The 27,655-nt window shown below is 40.6% G+C and overlaps 1 long non-coding RNA gene across 1 annotated transcript in view; it reads left to right on the forward strand.

Annotated features, from left to right (window-relative positions):
* The window catches only part of LOC109551919 (uncharacterized), a 175,556-nt gene that overhangs the window by 131,121 nt on the left and 16,780 nt on the right, over positions 1–27,655 (forward strand). The gene's annotated exons all lie outside the window — the stretch shown is intronic.

A 27,655-nucleotide genomic window follows, 5' to 3' on the forward strand; every position in this document is an offset into this window, starting at 1 on the left:
GTGAAGAGAATTTGGGCCCGGACTGCGGCAGGAAGGCAAATTGGGGAGAGAGGGCTGGGAGGTTCGTTGTCTACACTCGCGGCGCAGGCTGCCGCGGCTCCCGGACCGGCGACCCCAGCGCTCGCGCTCGGTGCTCAATTATCTTCCCGGGGAGACGCGGGACCGCGAAGAGCATCTTCCCTGAAAACCAGCATCCAGAACACCATCGATTCCTTTTCTACCAAGGACACAGTGCTTAGATTGAACGCCGCGGCTGCTTGCTGAGAGCGCAGAGGACCTTGAGGCTCCTAGCCCCGATATCTCTGTAGCCGAGACTCTGCCCAAGACCTAGTGGGGTCCGGGGCGAAAGAGTCTTTTGATTAATGAGCATTCGGGCAACATCTGCCCGTCAGCCCCCATCGCCTAAGGAGGACACGTTGCACACGCTCGGCCTCATTGTGTTGAAGCGCGAATTTTAGCTGCGGGCAGGTTTCCGTTCACTTCACAACGCGCTTCCAGCAGATTCCAACCTGCCGGTGCAGCGAAGAGAGAGACTCATGTAACTGGGTGGGGGTTACTGCAAGCCGGGGGGAGGTGTCCCCAAAGGAAGCCGAAAGTGGTTGGGGCCAGGGAAGGGAACCAATGGAAACTGAGCACCTTGGAGCATCTGTGTTGGCCGTTTTACGTCGTTATCTTTTCTGTGTCTTGTATCTAAATAGTAGCAACCTCTGCTAATATTTTTTATTTACCACTTTATGTTGTTCACATTCCTTATCTTCTGGCTTCTCCTGACGAACCTTGTCATGTTGGCAGCACAAGTATGACCACCCCCATTGGGAGATGAGGAAATAGAAACCCTGAGGAGTGACTTGTTCAGGTCGCCAAGCCCCTAGCCAAGCCCCTACTGCGGTGGTGTCAATACTATTTACACTGGTTTTTAGGTCTCATTATTCATTATCTGGTTTTCTTATCAGATTGTGACATGCCTACCCCCATACTCCCCGTGATTGTACATTTGCGGGAGTATAGAAATAGGTCTCTTCCTGCCCAAAGTTTGTGAAATGGCTATGAGACCTTGCAATTATTTGAACTGTAGGTGGGGAAAAACTGCTATAGCTTGCAGAAGCATCTAGGCCATTAAAAATAATCTTAAATGACATATGTAATATAACCACACACAGATACACCTTTATGTATATCTTTGCACCCCCAAATGGAGAATAGGTGTTTTTGTTTTTTAATAAATTTATTTATTTATTTATTTATTTTTGGCTGTGTTGGGTCTTCGTTTCTGTGCGAGGGTTTTCTCTAGTTGTGGCAAGCAGGGGCCACTCTTCATCGCGGTGCGCGGGCCTCTCACTGTCGCGGCCTCTCTTGTTGCGGAGCACAGGCTCCAGATGCGCAGGCTCAGTAGTTGTGGCTCACGGGCCCAGTTGCTCCGTGGCATGTGGGATCTTCCCAGACCAGGGCTCGAACCCATATCCCCTGCATTGGCAGGCAGATTCTCAACCACTGTGCCACCAGGAAAGCCCCGGTGTTTTTTTTTTTTTATTACAAACAGAACATTCTCAAAACTTAACGAGATCACAAAATAAAGATGGACACTTTTTTTTTTATTAGATGGACACATTTTAAGTGGCAGAAATCATACACAGCTCATTTCCCCCTGATTGACATAGCACAATTGGAAATTTAAGAATACTTTAAACGTAGGTTAAAGGGAAGCACAAATGGGAAACTACATTAGAAACAGAAGAAAAACAAAAGTCCTACATAAAATCAGGAGAGTATAGAAAAGCCATACAACATTCAATGTATTTATTGCAAAACAAGGTACAAACCAAGAAGCTTAGAAGAAATTACAAAAAATTGTGTTAACTCATGTTAAAAATAAAAGCAGAGGGCTTCCCTGGTGGCGCAGTGGTTGAGAGTCCGCCTGACGATGCAGGGGACACGGGTTCGTGCCCCGGTCCGGGAAGATCCCACATGCCGCGGAGCGGCTGGGCCCGTGAGCCATGGCCCCTGAGCCTGCGCGTCCGGAGCCTGTGCTCCGCAACGGGAGAGGCCACAACAGTGAGAGGCCCGCGTACTGCATAAATAAATAAATAAAAGCAGAAATTAATGAAATAGAAAAATAAAAAACAAGGAGAATTGATCAATGAAATAAAAAACTTATTTATTGCAAAGAACAAGAAAAAATCAAGAAACAAAGGTACAAGCAACATTAGAAAAGTGGTATATAACCACAGATGAGTTGGATATTAAAAACAAAACAAAGAAAAGATAATATTATTTTTCCTACAGAGAGGATCCTCCCTTTGTGCTGATAACTAGAAATAGTGAGATAACAAATGGTTAAGACATACCACAGCTTATAGAAAAGGGAATAAGATTTGAAGAAGGCAAAATTTTTTAGAATATAAGAATGTTAAGAATATAAAGTAATTCTAATTGTATCAACTGAACATTTGGAACCAGGCCTTTCATCATCATTATCATAAAGCAGCTGTTGAAGAACTAAAGGACACATGCTTGCTGGAGTAGAAAATCTTATAAAGTAATCAAAGTTAAAAGTAATAAAAGACTATATGCTCTCAAGGTAACCTGGGAGGTTTGAGGACAGGTATTACAGGGAAAAGAATAAGATCACTTTGTAAAAGCTGTATTTATGACCCAGAAAGTTTGTTTGGAATATCTCTGGAGTTCAGAACACCAGGAAGGAGAAAGGACATGATGTGAGAATCCACTGAAAATGACCAGCCTGAAAATGGTCTTACCTCCAGGGGACCAAAATTAATAGCCTGAAATGTGAGTTTTTTCAAGCTCCAAACCTGCCCAGGGTGGCATGGTAGAAAGAGTATGTACTTTGGGGCAAAGTCTGGTTCTACTAACATCTTTTCTACTAAGAAACTGTAGTCTGAGACAACTTGTCTAGTATTTCTATACCTTAGTTTTCTCATTTATGAAGTGGAAATAATATTGCCTCCATGGGGTTCTTCTGAAAAATTAAAAGAGCCACTGTTCACAAAGTAATTGTATAGTTCTCTATCTTCCCCACTCCCTACTCCTCCCCTCCCTCCCCCAACTCCTCCTTCTCTAAACACCATCTTTCAGGATCTCCTCTTCTGTCCATTGACATCTCTTCTACTTTGTCAGTAAGACTCTACCTTCCTTCCCTTCCTTTCAGTGACCCAGCTACCTCCTCCATGACTTTTTAGCAATTAGGAATCCAAACATGATGACTGAGTACCTTTGGAATGCTTTGGAGAGACACCCATGAATCTAAAAATACTCAGCCCCTCTCTTATAAAGTGAATGGCAAAAGCAGGATTGCCCTTCCTCCCTCCCTTCCCCCTCCCTCCCTCCCTCCCTCCTTCTCTTCCTTCCTTCCTTCCTTCTTTCCTAATTCATATATTTTTTATGTTCCTATGTGGCTGTGTTCTAGCAGAATGAGTGTCATTGCTCCAAATCACTGATTATAATAACAGAGATGCAGTGCTTAGGCTGAAGTCTTTAATGGAAAGACCCTAACATTTAACCATTCTTACTTTTAATATTAGAATAAAGATCATAATAGTAATGAGAGTCAGTAGTTTATTCTAAAAATTGGAAAAGCAGTATTTCATTAAGGGACTAATTGTCTGTCCCATTAATCATTAACAAACATATGAGATGTATCATAATAGGCACAATTCTTGACCTTAAAAGCTGTTCTTAGCAATAAAGAGACCCCAAGAGAACAACACAGAAATTCCCAGAGCAACAGTAAGACCAGTTTGACAAAGATTTTCTGAAGAATTTATTCTAAAGCAGCCTCAAATGCTGCCTTTTCATACAATGTCCAAAGTGTATCTACATCTATTTGGACAAGACAGAGAAGACAATGGAATATCAGAGGAATCAAGAGAAAAGAATAAGGCTCCAACTGACTATATCAGCAATATCTCCCTTTATGTATTAACTCTTATTCTCTTCTATTGATCTTATTATCAGGAGGGGGAAAAGAAAGAAAAGCAGTAACAGATGTGAGTATTTAAAAGCAAGAACAGAAATCTGAAGCAAATTTTATTTACTTCTTTCTGGTTTGCTTTCACTACGTGCAGATTAACCTTCCTTATTTTTTTTAAACCTTGTTAGACTAGCACTACTTATTTTTATGATAGCGTGACAAAAAAAGTGTTGCCTTTCATTTCAGTAAACAACGTTGCCCTCCATCAGTCACTGGAGCTGCCCCACTGATGCGCCCTGAGGGGAATTCAGGATGGAGAAAAACAGGATACTGGCTCTAGATAATTAAGATGCATATTAAAGAAATAATTTCAGTGAGCCCAGACTCCTGCATCTTCCTGTACATAGAAAAGCACTAGAATCATTAACTTGAGAAGTCTGGGGGGGTTTTGTCTTTTTTTTTTTTTTTTTTTTTTTTTTTTGATTAGCAGTAACTTTTGATGTTCTACTACTTGTTTTTTCCCAGCAAAAACTCCTATATATCCTGGCTCCTCACTTACGTCTTTGGAACATTTCTTCAGAGCTATCTGAGAGGTTGTCTACCCAGGCTATAATCCTCAGTACAGTCACTGAATAAAACATAACTTGCAAATTTTAGGTTGTGTGTTTCTTGTTTTTTCTTTTCCTGTCGACAGTGGCATAAAATATTATTATTCTCCCAGAGTAGAACTCTTCATAACACTCAATAGATTTGTAAAGATATTTGAAAAGATTGTCATATGTTAATGAAACTTACATATTTTAGTCTTCGCTGAGTCATCAACTAGCGGTATACCTTTGGCTAAGTCCCTTTAGTAATTTTATATTTATTTATTTATTTATTTCAGAAAAAGTGGATAATTCTGTTTTCCTGTAAAATGGAAAACATTTTTTTCCCCTCCTGGCTATGCTGTTATAAAGATGCTCAAGATATCCTTCATTATCCTATCAATTCTTTTGTTTCAGTTTCCCTCTATCCACATAGAATTTTATTTTCTTCATTAATTAGCCCTGTTAGTTTAGAAACAAACAAACAAAATAGGAAAGTTGTATGGCTGGGGTCTTTGAGCTCTCTGCCAAACTTCAAAAGAAGAATAATGACGATAATGACTATCATTTATTGAACTACAATCACCAAGGTTTTCCATAATCATCTCTTTTTCTTACTACAAGTTTGCAAAGTAGGAGCTTTTATTTTATTTTTATAGACAGTAAACCAAGAATCAGAGAGGTGGTAACTATTTTTAGGTGACACTTAACCTGCTGTATTGTGCAGGTTAAGAGAACAGATGTTGGAGCCAAACTTCCCATATTTAAATCCCAATGTGACCACTTTCGTGAATGAGGAGAGCTAACTTAAATCTCTCTAAAGCCTCAGTTTCCTCATCTGCCATAAAGGATAATAACCATGTTGAATTATTTATGTTAATATGCAAAAAGCATGTAGAAGAGAAAATGTCCCATAAGTGTTCACTACTATTGTCTGCAGAGTTCAATGAGATTATAATTCATGTAAATCAGTGCAGTGTCTGGCCCTTAGACAATGGTAAATATGACGATTTCACTTTAAAAATATTTTATTTTTATAACATATATAGTTTTAAACTAGTCTGTCAGGAATATTAGTCCCTCCCTCCTTCCCTTTACCCCTCCCTTCCCCCACGATTCTTCCTCCCTATCTTCTCCTCATCCTCCCTTTTTGTGCCCATAACTATGACTCACTCAACTGTATTGTCTATGAGCTTTTTTTTTTTTTAGAGAGACCCATTGTTTACCCTAATGTTTCAGACCAACATAAAACATACTTTAATTCAGTATCACATATTCAGGAACAGAACTCTTTACTTCCCCCATCTTTATAAAAGACTTTTGCTAAAACAGTAGTTGATAAAAAAATAAGAATGTTCAGGTTTAGAAAGTAGAAATTAGCTTACAGATGAAAACTTCCTATTTTTGAGAAAGATTGATGGATTAAATATAATAACGAGAACTCTCAATATCTGAGATACGGATTGGTCTAAAGTGGTTGTATGAGCCGGGGTTCTCCAAGAAACAGAACCAATTTATCTATCTATCTATCTATCTACATATCTATTGAGATATTTATTATAAGAAATTGGCTCACTCATGACTGTGGAGGCTGAGGAGTCCCCATATCTAAGGTTGGCAAGCTGGAGACCCAGGAGAGCTGATGGTGTAAATTCCTGTCCAAAAGCTGGCAGCCTTGAGACTCCAAAAGAGTTGAATTTCAGTTCAAGTCTGAAGGCAGGAAAAGATCAGCTTGCAGCTCAAGCTGTCAGGTAGGAGGAGTTTTACCTCTTACTCAGACTTTTTGTTCTATTGGGTCTTCAACTGATTGGATGAGCCTTCAAAAGAATCCACTATAGGGAGGGCAATCTGCTTTACTCAGTCTATAGATTCTAAGGTTAATCTCACCCTGAAACACCCTCACTCATAGACACACTCATAATAATATTTGAACAAATTTCTGGGCATCCCATGGTGAAGCCAAGTTGATACATAAAATTGATCGTCACAGTGGCCAAAAATTTGGATTGATCCAACCATTTTGCTTTGAATTTTGACATATGACTGCATCTCTCCCAGTACAAACTTACTTCACCCTTCCTTTGCTAAGGGATTTATTGCTTCTTTTAAGGCTTTTGATTTGACTTCTTTTCTTATCCTTAATCAGTTTGAGTAAGACTCTTCAGCTACAATGAATAGCTATGTAATGAGAAAGGGAGGACTCCGGCCCCATCACTGCCTGCCCCCATTGAGTGAGTTGTCTCCCATCTTCAACAAAACCTCTTTCTCTGACTCAAATTCATAGCTGCTGTAATGTTGTGACATTTTTCTGTGGAGAATTTGGCATTCATTGTGAAGTTATTTTTAATTACCGTGAAATTAAATCTTGGGGCCAAGATTGTATTAGGGATAAAAAGAACAAATCCAGAGTGAAAATAAGGCAACAAGAAAATGCAGATGTCAAGAGTAAACAGAAGGAAGAGAAGCTCATGGAAACACAGTGGCAACTGGAAATGAAGCCGTGGTCCTTTTTGGGTCATCTGTCCCAGTCTCCAATATCTAATCTAGTGACTTGTATTTGAAATTTGTATGACAGCTTTATGCGAGGCATCAGGAGAATTTGGTGAAGCATCTCACAAACCATGTATTAATCAACCAAGAAATTCTTCCCAGCAGGACTAGACTTTTAAATATCAGGCAGATATAGCATGCCATTGCCTGTGTAAATTAAAACAGAATCTCACCATAACTAGCCACTAAAAGTTTATATTGACCACTTCATCTTTTTATTTTTTAAATGGCTGTCATTTTCTTCTACCTATTATTTTTTTAAAAACAGCATTATTGAGATATAATTCACATACATTTAATTCACTCATTTATAAGATGCAATTCAGTGGTTTTTAGTGTGTCCATAGAGTTGTGAAACCATCATCACTACCTAATTCCAGAATATTTTCATGACCCCAAGAAGAAATTTCATATTTATTAGCAGTCATGTCCCATTTTCTCACCCCCACCTCCAGCCCTAGGCAACTACTACTCAACTTTCTGTCTCTATAGGTTTGCCTATTCTGGACATTTCATATAAGTGGAATCATATAATATGTGGTCTTTTGTGAATGATTACTTTTATTTGGCATAACATTTTTAAGGTTCACTTATGTTGTAGCATTGTTACTGAGTCTAAGCTGATACTGCTCGCGGCACGACAGGCTAATAATTGAGAGACGAGTTGCTGGGGCAAGGAATAAGGGTTTTATTCGGAAAGCCAGCTAACCAAGAAGATGGTAGGCTCGTGCCCCAAAGAACCATATTGCCTGAGTTAGAATTCAGGCTCCTTTTATACTAAATGGGGAGGGAGTAAAGTCAGACACTTCCTGGTTCCCAATCAGCCTCCAAAGGGAATGTGTTCATTTCTTCCTCCCTGCAGTCATTCACAGCTGGACCTGGTCAGGATGTTTCCTGTGAGCTAAACAAAGGTATTTTAGCTTAATGCTCATTACAGAGGGAGCAGGGTTCCCAGCAATGGACCCTTATGTATAATTTAAGCTTATAGGCAACATCCCTTTAGTGATTAACTTGTAATAGAATACAAAAGGTTCTTCCCTATTACAGCATGTATCAGTTATCCATTCATTTTTATTGCTGAATAATATTCTATTGTGTGACTATACCACATTTGATTTATCCATTCATCATTTGATGGGCATTTGAGTTGTTTCTACTTTTGAGGTATTGTGAAGGTTTTTGTACACATTTTTTGGTGGATGTATGTTTTTATTTCTCTTTTGTATAAACCTAGGAGTGGAATGACTGAGTCATAACTCTGTTTAACTTTTTGACGGGTCATAACTCTGTTTAACTTTTTGAAGTACTGCAAAACTATTTTCTAAGGTGGATGCACAATTTTACATTCCCACCAGTAATGTACGAAGGTTCCAATTTTTTTCACATCCTGGCCAACACTTGTTATTGTTTGTCTTTGTGATTTTAGCCATTCTGGTGGGTGTGAAGTGGCATCTCATTGTGGTTTTGATTTGCATTTCCTTAATGAATCATGATACTAAGCAATTTTTCATAAATTAATTCATTATTTGACATCTTTAGACAAATGTATATTCAATTTTTTGCCCATCTTTTAAATTTGGTTATTTAATTGTATCTTTTTATTGTTGAGTTGGATATAAGTCCTTTGTCCGTATATAATTTGAAAACATTTTCTCCCATTCAGTGGGTTGTCTTTTCACTTTCTTTTTTCTTATTTTATTCTATTTATTTTATTTTGTTGACATCTTTATTGGAGTGTAATTGCTTTACAATGTTGTGTTAGTTTCTGCTGTATAACAAAGTGAGTCAGCTATATGTATACATATCTCTCCATATCCCCTCCCTCTTGCGTCTTCCTCCCACCCTCCCTATCCCACCCCTCTAGGTGGTCACAAAGCACCTTCACTTTCTTAATGTTGTTCTTTGAAGCATAAAAGTTTTTTAATAATTTGGTAAAGTCTAATTTATCTTTTTTTCTTTGATCTCTTGTTCTTTTGGTGTTGTATGTAAGAAACCATTGCTAACCCAAGATCATGAATATTTACTCTTATGTTTTCTTTTGGGATTTTTAGAATTTTAGATTTTACATTTAGGTGTATGATCCATTTTGAATTAAGTTTTGTGCATGGTGTGAGGTAGGTATCCAAATTCATTCTTCTGCATGTGGATATCAAGTTGTCCCAGCACCGTTTGTTGAAAAGACTGTCTTTTCTCCATTGAATTGTCTTAGCACCCTTGCCAAAATCAACTGACCATTTGTATGGACTGAATGTTTGTGTCCCCCAACATTCATACTGTGAAATCTAATCCCCAGTGTGATAGTATTTTGAATTAGGGACTTTGGGAGGTGATTAGAGCAAGAGGTAGCTCCCTCATGAATGGGATTAGTGCCCTTATAAAAAGAGACCAGAGAGCTAGATAGCTGTTTTTTCACTCTGTGAGAACACAGTAAGAAGTCAGCAGTCTGCAATCTGGAAGAGGGCCCTTTTAAGAACTCAACCATAGTAATACTCTGACCTTGGACGTCAGCCTCCAGAACAGTGAGAAATAAATTTCTGTTGTTTATAGGCCCCCTAGTTTATGATATTTTCGTTATAGCAGCCCAAACTGACAACATAAATGTAAGGGATTATTACTGGACACTCAATTCTATTCCTTTGATCAATATATATAGCCTTATGCAATATCATACTGTTTTGATTACTGTAGGTTTACTGTAAAAGATTGTAAAATTGGGAAGTATTGGTTTTCCTGTTTTGTTCTTCTCTTATTCTGGATCCCTTGCATTTTCATATGAATTTCAGAAGCAGATTGTCAATTTCTGTGAAAAAGGCAGCTAAAATTTTGATAGGGATTTTATATCCCTTTCTACAGATTGAATCTATATGTCAATTTGGGGAGTAAGCCATCTTAACAATATTAAGACTTCCTATCCATGAACATGAGCTGTCTTTCCATTTATTTAGATCTTCTTTAATTTTTTTCCAACAGTGTCTTGTAATCTTCAGTGTACACGTCTTGCACTTCTTTTATTAAACTCTTATTCTAAACCCCAAATATGAATAAAGCTTAGTAATGTCCAGGAATTATGTCTTGGTTAACCCAGCATCCTTCCTACCTGGCTTAATGTCTTGCATTATGGTCAATCCCTGTGCTTATTGAAGTAAATTGAGAAAATACACTTTATATTTATAGAAAGTTCACAATATTTTTCCTTCTATTACAGCATCCCATTAAGGAAACAGAACAAGTATAACCCCATTTAATAAGAAAGTTAACTGATGGACATATTAAGGCCAAGGAGGTTAATTGGCATGGCCAAAGATACTCAGTCCATGTCAAATATAAAATTAAAGCACAATTCAACATTTTCCTCTAGTATTGTATTAATTCTGAAAGCTTTTAGACCAAGAAGCATATTGAGAAGTTCAGGGGAAAATGGGGGATGGCACTAAGTGATTTTTATTGAATTACATTAAAAATGTATATTGTCATATCATCCAGCTCCTTTAGGGCTAAAATAAGGTTTCACTCTGGGGTGTATTTCTTTCTTGAACTTTTTAATTTAATTTAATTTAATTTTTGCTGTACGTGGGCCTCTCACTGCTGTGGCCTCTCCCGCCGCAGAGCACAGGCTCCGGACGTGCAGGCCCAGCGGTCATGGCCCACAGGTCCAGCTGCTCTGCGGCACATGGGATGCTCCCGGACCGGGGCACGAACCTGTGTCCCCTGCATCGGTAGGTGGACTCTCAACCACTGCGCCACCAGGGAAGCCCCTTCTTGAACTTTTAAATTAGCAAAGTGTTTGCAAAAAGTCTTACAGTTATTTTCATGCCACATTTCAGTGACTCACTGATGTGAGGATACAAAAACCTTGACTTAATGAAAGTTAAAGTCTAACTACCATAGATGGAGTTAAAGATGTGGCAAACCTTGTAGACTCTCTTTTCTACTTGTATTTCAAAGGTACAGATCTCTTTTACGAGTTGACACCTTCTAGAACGGTCTCTGATTCAGGCTTTAGAATTGAGCATCCAGTTAAGTGTATGGTTCAGCATCTGATAAAGAAGCTTCTGATGGGATGAAACAGGTATTAAATTACTGTGGTTGAAATGAGAGCAGTGTATGGGTATCTAGCATTTATTGGGAACACTTACCAATCAGGAAGACATTGTCAAGGTCAGGCAAATGGACCAAGAGAAGGGTACTAGCCTTGGCTACATGTTACTAATGTCACAACTCTCATTAGAAAGGGGAAAAAAGGCCCACTGAGAGTTTCTTGATGATGAAAACAGGAGGTGCATTAAGAGGAATGCCTGTTATCAAGAGTATCAGACGTTGTGACCTAGAAGAAACCATCGAGATTGACTGATGCTTTTCAGGTCTGAACTGGATGGATAATGATGGCTGTCTGGACCCCAAATGAAGAAATTTTAATTATAAATGGTTAAAAAAGAAATGACTTTATATTCCAGGAAGTATTCCCTGAGGTAGTCAGTAAAAATAATAGGATTTTTCTTCTCTGTAGGAAAATGTAAGTAGAGGGACAGGGGGGTTCTGAAATGGGAGTTAAACACAAAAGAACTTGTAGATGAAGAGGTGAGTTGAGTTGCTCTTAACCACATACCTGTTATCTATCAATTGTTTAAGAGTCAAACCAGTGAATATAAAGGAAAGGTAAACATTTAATGAAGGCCATGAAATAGACCCTAGGCAAATGAGGATGTAACATTTTTAATTCTATGTTCAGATCATTCTAGCGGTCCATGAAATTTGCAATTTTGCTGAGCCACAAGCTTGACTTCTGAATTTGATGTTGGAATGAAAGAGCAAGTTGCTTGTCAGGAAGTGACCTATCTAGTAAATAAGAGGTAATATTTAAAAAGTTGTTGTTTTCGTTTGTTTTAGTTTTTAATTTGCCAGCAGCTCTGGCAAAAATAGGTAGGGGGTAACATGAATACTTGCAGTAAAATATTTGAATTACTTGGGTTTTATTTCATGTTAAACTTATCTTTCATTAACATAGATAATCACATTTCTTTGGAGGAGATGGAGTGGTCCCACATTTCTATTTAGGAGTTTCCTAGAGATCACAAATAATAGGAAGGGGAAGACTTTTGTCATGAAACTGCATTTCCATAGTAAGCATAAAAGTTTAATTCAGGAGAAAATTAAATAAAAATTGCGGGAGTTTATTTAATTAATTTATTTATTTTGCGGTACGCGGGCCTCTCACTGTTGTGGCCTCTCCCGTTGCCGAGCACAGGCTCCGGACGCGCAGGCTCAGCAGCCATGGCTCACGGGCCCAGCCGCTCCGCGGCATGTGGGATCCTCCCGGACCGGGGCACGAACCCGTATCACCTGCATTGGCAGGCGGACTCTCAACCACTGCGCCACCAGGGAAGCCCTGGAAGTTTTTTTTTAAGTGGGAAAATTACAATCTAAAGTTAAATGTGTTAACTAAGGCTTCAATTTTCTTTCTGAGTAGATTTCATGTTCATATATACAGATAGTCTTGTTAGGATCCAACTAAAATTAAAAATTCAAAAAATTTCACAACACTAATTTAAAGTTTCATATTTGCATCCATGGCTTAACACACTTTAAGTTTCCTCTGACTGTTTTAAAATGTCCCTTTGGTATCTCTAGCAGGTGTTTTAGGTATAAAACACAGTTCTTTCTGATCTCAAGCCCAATCTGAGGATTGTGGGATCCTCAGCGATCGAACAAGTCATTTAGGGTTATTCTGGAAAGTTACAAAATGTTATTACAGCTATGAATACCTATGATGGTCTCATTCACTCATTAATTTATCCAATTAATATTTATTGAGAACTTATGTCCAGCTGTGCCCACTCTGGCATACAGTGGTGACAAACAGGCTGATTTCCTCCCTTCACGGAGTTTTATTTTTGTGACGTAAATTAGTTGAGCAATTTTGACTCCCTTCCAAGCCTGTTTTAGATACCATAGTTTTGAAGGATTTATTTTAAACAATAATCCTATCATTGAAGAATAGGTCAGGAAGCCAGGTAAAATTGCTCTGAATGAGAAGTCTTGAAGATCTCTGTCTTCACCTTTTTTTTCTCCACATTTTTTCTCAAAATTTTATTTTGAAAAATTTGAAATCAGCAGACAAGTTGCAAGATTCATATAATTAATACTCATAAGGCCTTCAATTCACCAATTGTTGGCATATCTTCACCTTTTTTTAAAAAAATTATTTTTGGCTGCGTTTGGTCTTCGTTGCTGTGCGTGGGCTTTCTCTAGTTGTGGCAAGTAGGGGCTCCTCTTCGTTGCGGTGCAGGGGCTTCTCATTGCAGTGGCTTCTCTTGTTGCAGAGGATGGGCTCTAGGCACTCGGGCTTCAGTAGTTGTGGCACGTGGGCTCAGTAGTTGTGCTGCATGGGCGTAGTTGCTCCAGAGCCTGTGGGATCTTCGCGGACCAGGGCTCGAACCCGTGTGCCCTGCATTGGCAGGTGGATTCTTAACCACTGCGCCACCAGGGAAGTCCATGTCTTCACCTTTTTGACGACTGTCATACTTACATCTCCTAAGAGCATTGTAGGCAAGAATCTTACAACATAGGCTGATGAGAAGTTAAATCAAACGGTTTCTAAGACCCCTTTCAGCCTAGGATTTGGTGAATTGGTGATAAACCAGGGAAGAGGGATCTCTCCAAAATGACCCCAGAAAAACACAGAAACCCCCTAGAATGTGCCACTTAATTCTATGTAAATGTAGTAAGCTCTAACGAGCAGCTCTAGGTTATGTCTATCGCACTATTGACCCTTACTCATCCTTTATCATTTTGAGCAAAGAGAGTCTGGAGACTAATGGAAAAGCATTATAGAGCTTTTATTGACCTCTGCTGCTCACTGTGAACTGGAGCTAGAGACTTGTTAAGCTAAATGAGCTCAACTGAGACTCTGGCTGTCAACGTTTACACAGAACCTGTGCGTTAGCCTCTGGGTCTGCAGGGGTTTTCTTCTGATCAGGCATAAACATTGCACGTGGAAAATTTTGACCTGGGATTTCTGGTAGTCATTAAGAAAAATAAAGTATGACCTTTTATTTTTTAGTGAAATATAGCATCTTTTGTTGGTGTATTTCAGAAATAGATATGTTTAGAATTTATTATTATAAAGTGTTTTTCTACTTTAACATTTGGTAGCATTTCCTCATGGTTAGTAAGTAAAATTATAACCTCGTGCTTTGTTGAGTGGGCAGTGTTAATCTCACTTCAGTGTCCTTTGTGGTTGGAGATACTTAAGCAGAGGCTTGGGAGGGATTAATATTACAGAGCAGTGATTTTCTTTTTTATAAATGTGTTTATTTTTGGCTGCGTTGGTCTTCGTTGCTGTGTGCGGGCTTTCTCTAGTTGCGGTGAGCGGGGCTACTCTTCGTTGTGGTATGCAGGCTTCTCATTGCAGTGGCTTCCCTTGTTGCAGAGCATGGGCTCTAGTTGCGTGGGCATCAGTAGTTGTGGCACGTGAGCTCAGTAGTTGTGGCTCGTGGGCTCTAGAGCATAGGCTCAGTAGTTGTGGCACACGGGCTTAGTTGCTCCGCGGCATGTGGGATTTTCCCGGGCCAGGGATCGAACCCGTGTCCCCTGCATTGTCAGGTGGATTCTTAACCACTGCGCCACCTGGGAAGTCCCCAGGGCAGTGATTTTCAAAGTGTGGTCTTTAGACCGGGAGCATTAGCCTCACGTGGGGACTTGTTAGAAATTCCCCCTGCTCCAGGTGGTTCTGATGCGTGCTAAAATTTGAGAACCCTGTAATAGGAATATGAGCCTTAGATCAGTACTTCTGTAGGAAGAAGAAGAGAAAGGAGAGTATCAGAAGCCCCCGGGTTTCTTCTTTTCTCAAGCTCACAGTCTCTCTTCCTCTGCCCCTCCTTCTACTCCCATTGTTGCACAGTGAGCTGTTACTCTGAGAATCTGACACACTCTTTGGAGGCTTTGGGGTGAATCGTTGGACCAGAATGAAATTTTCTAGGCGATGCTCAATCATGATGGTGTCATGTCCTGACCTTGTGACCTTTTTAGGATTTATAAAGTTCTGTTGTCTTTGCATTTACTATAGATACACTGATAGCCCCAACTGCTACTATGAGTTAGACAGAAATAGTAGATGTACGTTGTTTTACAATCTTGAACTTGCTTCTGCTCGCCGACCTTTCCTAGAAAAGTTGAAAATGTTCTACTCTTTTCTGAAATAAAGGTTTGAGTACTATTGTATAATGCCTTGCACTTTGGGTTTCTCACCCATTGAGAAAAGACAGTGCAATGGTTGGGCTGATCACGTGGCCTTTGAATCCAGGCTGCTTGGGCACAAATGCTGGCTCTGCTACTTGCTCCATGTGTGACCTTGGGAAAGCCCTTATCCTCCTCTTGGTCAGTTTCTTCATTTGTAAATCAGGCTGGGAATAATGTCTCCCTTTTACTAAATTTTAAGCATTTAATGCCTTAATACATGTTAACTTCCTGACACTTGATAAATACTCAATAAACATTAGATATTACTTCTATGACTATTGTGTAATGAGAAAATTACCTACAACTGAGAAGATAACTAATTAGAGCAATAGATAATAGATAACTAATTAGAGCAATAAGTGTGACTGGAAAATATATATAATCTGTCAGGAAAATATATATAATCTGTCAGGTTTGATTTCTTGGTATGTGTCTTCTGGCAAGTAATTTAGTCACACCCGAGCCTGGATTTTCTTATCTCTGAAATGGAGATAATGCTTTCTGCTTTGCAGGGCAGTTGTGAGCAGAAACAAGAACATTTTGGAAGAGGCTGGTGTACTCAATACAAATGGCATTATTCTTTTTATTGCTGCTTGCTTTTCTCGAGCTAAATTTTAAATAGCAACTTCCCTTTCCTATGGAAATGTAGGGAGTCTGATTTAGAGGAAATGTGTATGTGCTGTGGAATGGCCCATATGCCACTTCGCTATTAGAATATGACTCATTATTTCTAAACTTAGTGTTGCTTTATTTGTATGCTATTTGCTTTTCTCAGAAATCCCTATGTTCAGATCCAATCATAAACTTTGGATAATAAAAGAGAGTAACCTCAGTTAAGTGCATTTTTTTGGAGCCGCCGCGCGTCACTCATATGAGGTTGTCCGACCAAGCCGTCACGTAAAGAGGACCAGTATTCTGGTAAAGCAACTGTGGAATTCTCCATTTGTACAAAGCTCTTTTATTTACAAAGCTTTTAAAATTGTATTATGTTTTCTATTGAGGTACACTTTACATATGGTGACAGGTGTAGATCTTAAGTCTGCATTCAATCATTCTTGACGAATGCATACGCTTCTTCTATCAAATGTATAGAACATTTCCATCACCCCATCTCCTCCTGCCTCTTCTCGGTCAATTCCCCATGCAACCACTATCTTAATTTCTATCCTTATTGGTTAGCTTTTTTTGCTGGAAAACTTCATATAAATTGAATCATGCAGTCTTTTACGTCTGTCTTTTTTTTCCTTTAGTATAATGTTTTTGAGAGTCATCTGTGTTGTTGCATGTGTAAATAATTTGTTCTTTTTTGTTGCTGAATAATATTCTATTGTGTGGCTATGTCTCTGTTTATCCATTTTCCTGTTGAGGAACACCTAGGCTGCTCCCACTACTTCTTTTCATCATCAATGTAATGATGTTGAATAAGCAGAAGGTTCTGATATCTCCATTTTCCAGACCAGAAAGCTGGAGCTCAGAGAAATGAGGCAATGTAAGTTCTCACTGCTGGCAAATGCTGAATCCAGGAGGAGAATCTGGTCTTCTGGTTCCAGGGCCTCTGTTTTCTTTCCATTTTCCAAGGCCAGTTTGTTTCTGGCCTTTACCTGGAGTTCTGCCCTATCTGACTCCAGGATTCTGTCTAACTCTGCCTCATCTTTTTTTTTTTTTTGCATTACGCGGGCCTCTCACTGCTGTGGCCTCTCCCGTTGCGGAGCGCAGGCTCCGGACGCGCAGGCTCAGCAGCCAATGGGCCCAGCCAGTCCGCGGCATGTGGGATCTTCCCAGACCAGGGCACGAACCCATGTTCCCTGCATCGGCAGGCGGACTCTCAACCACTGCGCCACTAGGGAAGCCCACTCTGCCTCATCTTTGAGAAAGACTCAGAATGTCAACATTCAGGAATTCAGCCCTACTCTGAGGTAGCCCTTGGCAAAGCTTTAGTTTCTCAGGTGGAGCGAATGGATTTCTGAGACTGGCCCAAGGGTTGAAGCAGAGCAGGGGATCTGGATGGCATTGGGTTAGATTACAGATCTTCAGATCTGTTCAGATGTTCTGAAGGTGCTCTAGGAGAGAAGCTTTGTCTTCCGGAGTGTAGAAGGGAAAAAGGATGGGCATGGAGTAGGACAGGCCTCTGTTAAACGCCAGCTCTGCCACACACGCTAGCTGTGGGAGCTCAGGCAACTCCATCTGTAAAGTTCCTCCATCTGAGTCTGTTTCTCCATCTGGAAAGAGGTATTTTAATGCTTCCCTCCCGGGTCCCAGTGAGGCAGTTTGTGACATAGAACCTGCTCTTTCTGTGCTGTATTAAGCTTAAGGGAGCGTTACAGTGCGCTGTTGACCTTGCTGTGGGATTTCCATGTATGGAAGAACGAATCCTCCCCTTTATCTCTGAAGACACTAATTCATAATTTAGAGACTCTGAATAGAGACAAGAAAGTTTACTTGTCAATAAAGTCCTCACAAAAATAAAGCAAGGGAGGGGTACAGAGGGACTCGTTTGCTTTAAGAGATCTGGGAAAATGAATACAGCAAAATGCGTGCCATGAAGACAGTCTTCTCTCATTCCTTCTCAAGAAGGATGCAAACATCTTCAGGAGGATGCCCCTTCTTCAGGAGCTGATTAGGCTGCATGGGTAAAGAAGGCCTGTAGGAAAAACAAAAGGAGAAAGCATTTTACTCTCAGGCTCCATGACCCCATTCCTGCCCTGTTATGGATTCAGCAATGTCTCTGGGTCTCCATCTCTCCACATATGACCCTTAAAGTGCACTCTGATACACACCTCAGGATTGATGTGACATTTGATGGGTTCAGTTTTCCAATAATTTACGTGGATGCAAAGATTTTGGTAAAAAAATTTTATGTGTATACTACGTAATTTGAGCTTAAGTGTGCTGTCCAAGAAAACCTTACAAGCTATGAGAAAATTTGATATGTGATCCCTTAATAGCAGGATATATTAAACTTTGGTCATAGCAAAAATTGGGAGGAGGACCTACGGTTGGACAATTAGCTTGGTTATTATGAGTGTCTGAGGGAATTTCAAACAGTCTGTGACATACTGAACTTGTTTTCAACCAAGATGGAAAAAAGCTGGTCTCAAGTGATCCAGCGAGGCCTTGCTGCTCTGCAGAGCGCCCTTGCTTCCCAGTGCTTACCTTTGTTTCCCTCCATATTCCCAAGGAAAGGACCCTCTTCTAAAGGCTCAGGGCTTGTGCCTGGAGAGGAAAAACAGTCCTAATAGTCTGGAAATCAGAGCGCTTGCAAAGCATTTATGCAGGAAACTGAATGATATGCTTCATTTATGGCTTTCCATAATTGGCATTTAAACACAGTCATTCTGCTGGCTCAGCTTTATCATGTAACAGATCCCTTGTGTGTAGGAGGAAGCAAGAATGAATATGCCTCTAAAAATGGGGTGCCTTTTTTCATGAAGAATACTTGAGAGATGAAATAAGTTAAAAAGGGGTAAGAATAGGATAGAGAAAAAGACATCCCATGAGGTGGATGTTTCTGTGGCAATTGTTTGGTTTGGGCTTTTCGTTGGAGAACATTTCCTTTCAGAATTTATACTATTTTCTGTGTTACTTTCAAGTGTACTGCATAATTTCCTATTTATTTATATATCTGTCTCCCTTCTAGGCATAAAGGAAAAGACACTTTGAATTTCAGGTGACGATAGGCATACAATTTAGCCACTTATTTAAAAGGTAACATTTATTGAGTGCTTTTTTAATGTACCAGGCACTGAAATAATCACTTGTGTATGTATTGCTTTATATGATTCTCATAACAATCATATGAGAAAAGTATAATTATTATTTTTATTACTATCACATTAGAGATGAGGAAACCAAAGGCAAGAAGAGTTGCCAAGTTTAGGCAATTGTAAGTAGCACATGTCAAAGCCAGAGCCTTTAACTATGGTTTTATACTGTATTGAACCTCTTGATGGTGGAAGTCCCATCTCATCCCTCTTGATATCTTCAGCACGCAGCTGTGTCTATAATACAATGTTTGTTGAATGATTTACAGAACCCAAACATCTTTAAAGGGACATTTGCAAAACGACGGGTATCCTTAGATCTTTTTTCCCACCGTGAACATTAAAGAGGTGGAGATTATTAAGGGAAAATTTGGAATCCCTTTCGGAAATGGTAGCTTTGAGTTGCCAATTAGACATCCAAATGCGAATGTTGGTTAAATAGTAGTATTTATGGGGCCAGAGCATAGGGGAGAAATCAGGGCTGAAGATGAAAATATGGTTTTCTTCAGTGAATAGATAGCATCTAAAATCATGGGCCTGGGAATTTCCTGGTGTCCAGTGGTTAGGACTCAGTGCTTCCACTGCAGGGGGCGTGGGTTCAATCCCTGGTCTGGGAACTAAGATCCTGCAAGCCGTGTGGCATGGCCAAACAAACCACAAAAAGAAACAAACAAAAACCCCACCATGGGCTTAGATGAGATTTATGGTGGGGCGGGTGGTGTGCAAGAGAAGAGAAGAGGACTGAAGGCTTAGTCCTGGGCTTCTATAATTAGCAGCTGGGTATAGAAGAAGGAAAACTGAGTTGGAATGGGAAAACTAGGAGTGAGGAGTCATGGATGCTAAGAGAAGAAAGTGATCTGGGAAGATGAGCGTGGACAGCTGTGTCACAATACGGTTGGATGAGGACAAAGAAGTGACCATTGGGTTTGGCGTGGCTGAAAGTCCTTGATAAGAGTTGTTTCATGGGCACGGCGGGGATGAAAGATGGGTAGAGTGGTTGGAGAGAGAATGGAAAGCAAGGATTAGTCAATTCTTTAAAGTTTTACTATAAAGAGCCGAGGGATGGGGCAAAAGCTGAATGGGGACATAAGGTCAAGGGAGAGATTTTCAAAAAGAATAGGTGAGTATTAAGGTCTATTTTATGCTCAAGGAAATGACCTAGTAGTGAGGGAGAAACTGAAGATGCAGGAGAGAGAGGGGAGAATCACTGGAGTGATGAGGAAGCATAGAGGCGAGGGAAGCAGAGCTCCAACGGAGCGTCTCCCATATTCCAGGAGGGAAGGCAGGATACGCAGTGCTGATGGTAACATTCCTCCTTTACCTTCATATTATTAGACTCTCAAGAGCTGGTGGATTTCACAAATGCTAACTGATGTAAGTGTATTCTTACGGATAAATATATACACAGAAAGTATTCAGTCAGAAGCTGGTGTGAGAATCAGGTAAAATTTAACAGTCAAAGGCGATTTCATTATCAGACCTACATTTAATATTGAACTTTAAACTGCTTGCTATTTTCTAGGGCTGTTGTCTCAGATGAAAGGAAGAAATCCACTGTAAAAGTAAAGGCAACAAAATCATAATTAAATGATAAAATGTGAAAGTTTTCAAATCAAGAATCATGTCTTCTGTTTTTGCTCAAAGAATTTAAATCTTTGTATAAATAATGGGGACACTGGTGTCTACGATCAATTGTAACTTCTGTGTACTGAGAACCTCTCCTATTCCTGGCACTTTTCAAACATTCTTGCTGGTTTGTACAACGAAGCAAAGTGGTTTCATTATGGTTTGACAAGTGAGAATACTGCCAGTGAGGTTCTGCAGGGTTTAATGATTTGCTCAAGGTCACCCAGCTGGTAAGGCGAGATTTAAATTAAAGCTAATTCTGGATTCAGAGTTGCTCTCCCTCATACACTGCCTTGATATAGTGAATGTTTTGATATAGGTAATACTCCCTGTTTAACATGGGAAAAACATTAGGCTCCAAATACTCCTATTGTTCTTCTAGTCTGGTGTATAGATATGGCTAAAAGGAAGGAAGGAAGAAAGGCAGGCAGGCAAGAAGGAGGAAAATCTATGTAAAACCAGAGAGAGTAGCATCATGAACCCTCATATCCCATGTTCCAGCTTCAACGGGGGTTGACTCCTGGGCAATCTTGTTTCATCTCTATCTAATCATATTTTCTCTCCCCCGACACTAGGTTGTTTTGAAGCAAATCCCAGACGTCACATCATGTCATTCATTAGTATTTCACTGTATATTTCTAAAAGGTAATTTTTAAAATGTGACTTCAGGGCTTCCCTGGTGGTGCAGTGGTTGGGAGTCCACCTGCCAATGCACGGGACACGGGTTCGTGCCCCGGTCCGGGAAGATCCCACATGCCGCGGAGCGGCTGGGCCCGTGAGCCATGGCCGCTGAGCCTGCGCGTCCGGAGCCTGTGCTCCGCAACGGGAGAGGCCACAGCAGTGAGAGGCCCGCGTACCAACCCCCCGCAAAAAAAAAGTGACTTCAGTGCCATTACCACATGTTAAAAAAATTAACAGTAATTCCTTAGATTTGTCAAATATGCAGTCAGTATTCAAATCACCCCAACTGTCTCATGAATGATGTCACAGTCAGCTTACTCCATCCAAGCAAGGGCTGTACAGTGTCACTGGTTGAATGGTTTCTGAAGTCTCTGTTTCTACAGCCTCCTCTTTCCTCCCCCTTGTAATCTGTTTGTTATTTGTCCCATAGAGTTTCCACATTCTGGCTTTTGCTGATTCCACCAGTAGGCTTTGGTTTAACGTGCTTCCCTGACTTGATGTTTCTTGGAAATTGATTACTCATGCTTGATAAAATTCAGCAGTATGAAAGCAGGCCATATACCACATAGCTCAATATTTAAAGTCATAAACTAAGCCAAAGTTTAGAGTTATAAACTAAGTTATAAACGAAGTCAGCTAGCCATTCCCACCCACGGTTCCTCTGCTCCTGGAGCTGAAGGAGCCTCGTGTTCCTGGGGTCCAGCTTGCCCTGTAAGCACCAGGGTGGCTGCCAGGATCTGCTGGCGCAGGGCAGGGTGGAGTCAGGTACACTGGGGTTGCAGCTCCTGGCGGAGGCTGAATCCACCTGCACCTGAGTGTGGACTAAGTGGGTCAAATTCCCCAGGGAGCCAAGGGAGCAGGTCACCCTTTCCCAACCAAGCTCCTCCAACTCAGGATTTCCAGGCACTTTAAACACCTCCCAAAATTATGCCTTCAAGTAGAGGGGTGGTGGGAGCACAGTAGTCTGGGGAAACCAGTCTGCTGAGACCACCACTTCTGTCAACGCTCTGCTCTTTTTCTGTTCAGTGTGGGCACTGTTGGCTGTTGGCTCTCCTCCCTCTCTCTTCCCAGTCATCCTAGAGCTGCCCCTGCCCTGTGAACACTTCTGCCTGGGGGATGGAGGCCTGCTCTGCTCTGGACCTCATTAAGGGTCTTTCTAAGCTGTGTGATTCTATAGCTGTTTCCTGCTGAAGACACCCTGCTATTATACCCAAGCTCGGCCAGCTGCAAAAAGGCCCAGAAATCAGTCACAAGAACTGCTAAACTCTGGGAAAATTGTATGCCCACTTTACTTAAATGCCTCACAGGACAGGTTTGAATAATGTTATGTTTAATCTTTTGAATCCATCATCTCTAGCATCAAAAAGCCATACAGTTTGAAGCAGATATTCTCATTTCAGGTGAAGAGATACAAAACCACTCTTCCATCTAGATTTATCCATGGTTACTATGGAGACAATTTCCCTGGTGTCCAGATTTACACAGACATTTTAGAGGGAAAAAATATTTGGGCTACTGTGTTCTTTAAGGGCCTTGAGAGGTGGGGGAAACCGAAAACAGACGGTGTGTACCAACCTTGAATCTGAGCTGCTGGTGTTTTAGTTGGGACACGTCACTGATTCATAGATGGTGAGGGGGGTGGACCATGTCCCGCAGAGAATGGTGTCCATCTTCACAAGTATGTAACCTCACATATACCACTGTCAGCTCTGATGTGGTCACTCGGTTCATAGCTTGCTCTTTGATTTCAGAGAGTTATTGATTTGATAACGGGTAGCCTATAGCCTCAGAATTATAAAGCACATATAAGCTCCACTGAAAGTAAATGTAGGGGGAAAGGAAGGGTATTTTAAAATGGTCCTGATACCCAGCAAGTCGGAGTTTTGGGTCTCACTGAGTGGTCCTGGATTGTTTTTTTCATCCTGAGGCATGTGAGTCATTAGGCTGGCCCGGATGTATCCATCGAGGTTCCAAAGCTTTTCCCTAGAGAGCATTCAAGAGCCAATATACTTACCTTCCTCTCCCTGCTCCCTCAATCTCTTTCACGTGCACCCAAGCAGCCCAGCACTAAATTTATGTTTAGTCCCCTGTTTAAGTGAAAATCTTGTGCCAGATTTATGTTCTACTGCATAATGTTTTGGTGTGTTTTAATAGAAACCATTTCAAATCAATAAATTACCCCAAATCTTCAAATAAAATAGATGCTCCAGAATAATGTGCCCTGCTACCCGTGGCTCTGAGTACAGTGGAGTGTACGGCCCATCCTCTTAGTGGTACACAAAATTCCATCTGGGAAATAGTGGGAAAGGACACTTTTTGCTAAAAACTGTGAAGGATCAGTGCCTCTGGCTCTCTGTGTTGTTTGATACTGCATTTGAAATGGTGTTCTTTAAGCTGTGTGTTCTCCTTGACAATGCAGCTAGAAAGGGGAGCATAATAAATAATTCACACCTTATTACTCACTAGCCGTGGCTAGTGATAGTTCAAAGAGAACATGCATTTAAATAATGACAGCTGTATAATAATTGGTTACGGGGGGAATCATGAATGAAAATTGAGTGGCAGCTCTCTATGTTAGAGGTGGGGAAACCAAAATAATTACCTGTAAGTCATGGAACTAGTTGATGAACTCCTAGGAAGTCTGGACCTCGTTTCATTATTTTTGGCTTCTTAATGCCTAGCACGTAGAAAGTACTAAATAAATGCTCGTTAAATGGACAACTGAAGAAAGTAGGATTCAATCTTGAGGCCACTGTGATTTCCATTTGGGGGAACCAGAGGTTCTTGGGGCCTTAGGGACAGATTTACTTTAACTCAAAGAGGATTTCTGCTCATAGTACCACTCCTCTACCTGGAACTAGGGATTGAAATTTCACCTTTACTGCATTTATCCATTCTGTGTTCTGTCCTGTGTCTTCTTCCTTTGTAAAGCCTTCTTATTTCTTAATTTTTTTCTGCCCTTCTCTGGCTCAGGCCCTGGTGCTTTCCCTGCTGGAGAATTAAAATAGTCTTCCAGCTGGCCTTTCTGCTTTCAGACACTTCCCTTGCAAATATCCTGGTAGGGTGTCTATAGGGTAGTATTACCAACTCACACATCATTCGTGCTACCCCTTGCCTAAAAACCTTTATCAATGGCCTGTGAAAGACCCATGGAGTTCAGCTGAACTTCTTTCCTTGGTGTTGAAAAACTTCCCGCTCTCACCTAACCTACTTTTGGGGCTTATCTACAAGGCCACTGACATAAAACCTACATCCTTGACAATCTAGTTATTTTACAACATTTCCTCATGCCTGAGGACATGGTACTAGAACATCTTGTTAACTTGTGAGGTTACCTTTGACACTTGATGGTTATTGGCTTGAGGATGGGGGGATGTGTCTTGTGCATCTTTGAATTTATTTCCCAACACAGCAAATACCATGGTGGAGATGCCCACTAGAGATGCTAAGTTCAGCTTCTCTGTGGGTCCTACAGCAGGAGTCAGTAGGTGGGTCTTGGACGTGGAGAGCTGTCCCTGTGCCCCCACAGGGTAAGGGGATGTGAAAAAGGGAGCAAAAGCTCCTGAAAGCGATGGGCAAGGTTGGGAGAGGTGGTGCTGATGGTGCCTTTTACCTGTTTGAACTTCCTGGAAGAGTTGGATCACTGTGGGCAATCCTGGCATTCTCTGCTGTGGTGAAACAGCAGGCTTGCAGAATGGCAGGTGATGAGAAAGAAGCAGCCTCAGAAGGGTTCAAATTAATGTCATGGAGAGGACTCAGGTGGGTGGAAACCCCAGTGAAACCTAGCATGTGGATCCCTAGGTTGAGAGCTGGGAGGCATGCACCAGGATGATGACCAGCTTTCCCGGACAGGGACCCAGAATGCATTTTTTAGGGCAAGACTGGCTCAGCAGGGATTACAGGGGCAAAGCCCTCATCTAAATGCAAAAACTGGTCTGAAAATTTCGGTATGTATTAAGTTAAAATACCCTAGTGTTTGAGGAAATCTAGCCATTGTTTTCACGTGTGTGTGCGTGTGGCGCCTAAGAGAAGAAGGCTGCAGATGGTGCTAAGACTTCCTGAAGCCACTTACCAAAGAGCCTAGTGAAAGGGTCTGTTAACTCCAGAGATAAAACCTGGGTGTAGGACAACTCTGATTTCAAATATTCTCTGAACTCCTCCCAAAGTAGCACTTATATTTATTACATCCTGTGCCTTTATTTCTTGCGCCCAAAGCATGGCTCTTTTCCGTCACAACACCACAGTCACAGAATTTTCTTTGAATACAAATAGAACATTTCCCCTTTGGCTTCTCCTGCTTCCCCTCTTTTGCTCTGCCTTCTCTCACTGCTTCTTGAGAACTTTCTTTTGCACCTTGCCAGAGGGTCAGCACTCACAATCAAATCCGAAGTAAAGCTTTGCAGAGGAGGGTGGGACCCAGAGGCATAGAACTTTTTTGTTTCTAGCCGTGGATTTTTCAGCACAATAGGAAGAACCCTTAAAATTGTAAGAAGTAAAATTCCTTGTGAGAAATTTTCATACACAGTAGAAAAAAAGCCAGGAGATGGCAAAGGTTGACACCAAGAATAGAATATCTTCCAACTCTAAAATTCTTTTCAAAGCAAATATGTACATTTTATACCTGCAAGTTTTGAATGTGCAAATATTGACTCAGTAGATGGATGAAGCCATGCTCTGTTTTTTTTCTCAAGGGTTGAGCCTATTATGATTCTGACTAAGCATTATATATTTTTTCCTCCCCAACTGATGAATTTTCTGGAATGGGATGGTTTCCCATCCCTGTCTTTATAATATATAACATCTGTGGAAAATGCTAAACAGATTTTTATCTCCCAGGGACCCCCTTTGAAAATTCATATTATAGTTTAGGCTAAATAACCTGGTCTTACCCCATCATTTCTTCAGGGACCCCAGCTGATGACTTACATCAGGTCACCAGGGGATTTGACGGGAATCTCAAAGTTGTTTGACTCATTTGATTTTTAGTACTCTCATTTTGAGACTGGTGAAAAAACTGCCCTCACGTAAGCAAAGCACCTTGAGTGATATGAGTTTCAAAATGCTGTCAGAATTAGTTCTGGAGATAAACATGTACATAAAATCCTAAACTGTAAAGCAGTATACTTACATAAAATCACAAACTGTAAGGCAGTATACAAAGTTAGTTTTCTTAAACATGATGTGCAAAACAAGGTCCTCATGGTTGTATCATTAACATCAACCAGTACTGTCACAGCGTGCAATGATTCAACAACACCTAAAATTTCTACCTTTAAGGTGAAGAGCAGGCAAATAAATCATTAGGCAACCTACCGGGCACGACATCATTTCATGAAAGTCTGTAAAATCATATTCAAAAAAGTTAATCAAGAGACATTTTTATTCTTTGTTTTTAATTAAAAAAATTTTAACTGATGTATAGTTGATTTACAATGTTGTATTAATATCTGCTATATAGCTAAGTGATTCAGTTATACATATATATACATTTTTAATATTCTTTTCCATTATGGCTTATCACAGGATACTGAATATAGTTCCCTGTACTATACAGTAGGACCTTGTTGTTTATCCATTCTATATATACTAGTTTGCATCTGCTAATCCCAAACTCCCACTCTATCCCTCCCCCACCCAACCTTCCCCTTGGCAACTACAAATCTGTTCTCTATGTCTGTGAGTCTGTTTTTGTTTTGTAGATAGGTTCATTTGTGCCATATTTTAGATTCCACATATAGGTGATATCGTATGGTATTTGTCTGTCGCTTTCTGACCTCATTTAGTATGATAAGCTCAAGAGGCATTTTTAAATGCATAAGTTTAATCTGTTACATATCTACAGTTATTGGTGACCAGTTTCTTGAGACCCACTGGAAACTCCCCGAGCCCTGATGGAGCTTGGCCACCCAGGTGCCACTGGTTCTGAGCCATGTCTCCACATGGCCCCTAATCCCTGACAGGAGAAAACTGCATTTGAGGAAGGGCCTTGATTTCCTTTACATCAAGAAAATTTCTGGTTGTAGGAGGTTATCTCCCGCTTTATGCTTCTGGGCTTATGTCATCTTGAGGATCTTGGAAGCAAACAGGTGATGCCACCATCTATTTGAATTAACCGTATTTTTAATCAAATCTTACATGAGCAGCAGAGTGTTAAATTGGGAATTGGTACCAGCTCTCTCTAGTAAGCAGTGCAGGTGGGATTAGCCCCATTTTACAAATAAGAACATACGAACTCGAAGAGGGTAAGGGACTTGCCCAAGGTGTAACTTCAGTTCTTAATACTC

The sequence above is a fragment of the Tursiops truncatus genome, chromosome 4, assembly GCF_011762595.2.
Source record: "Tursiops truncatus isolate mTurTru1 chromosome 4, mTurTru1.mat.Y, whole genome shotgun sequence".
Classification (NCBI taxonomy): Eukaryota; Metazoa; Chordata; class Mammalia; order Artiodactyla; family Delphinidae; genus Tursiops; species Tursiops truncatus.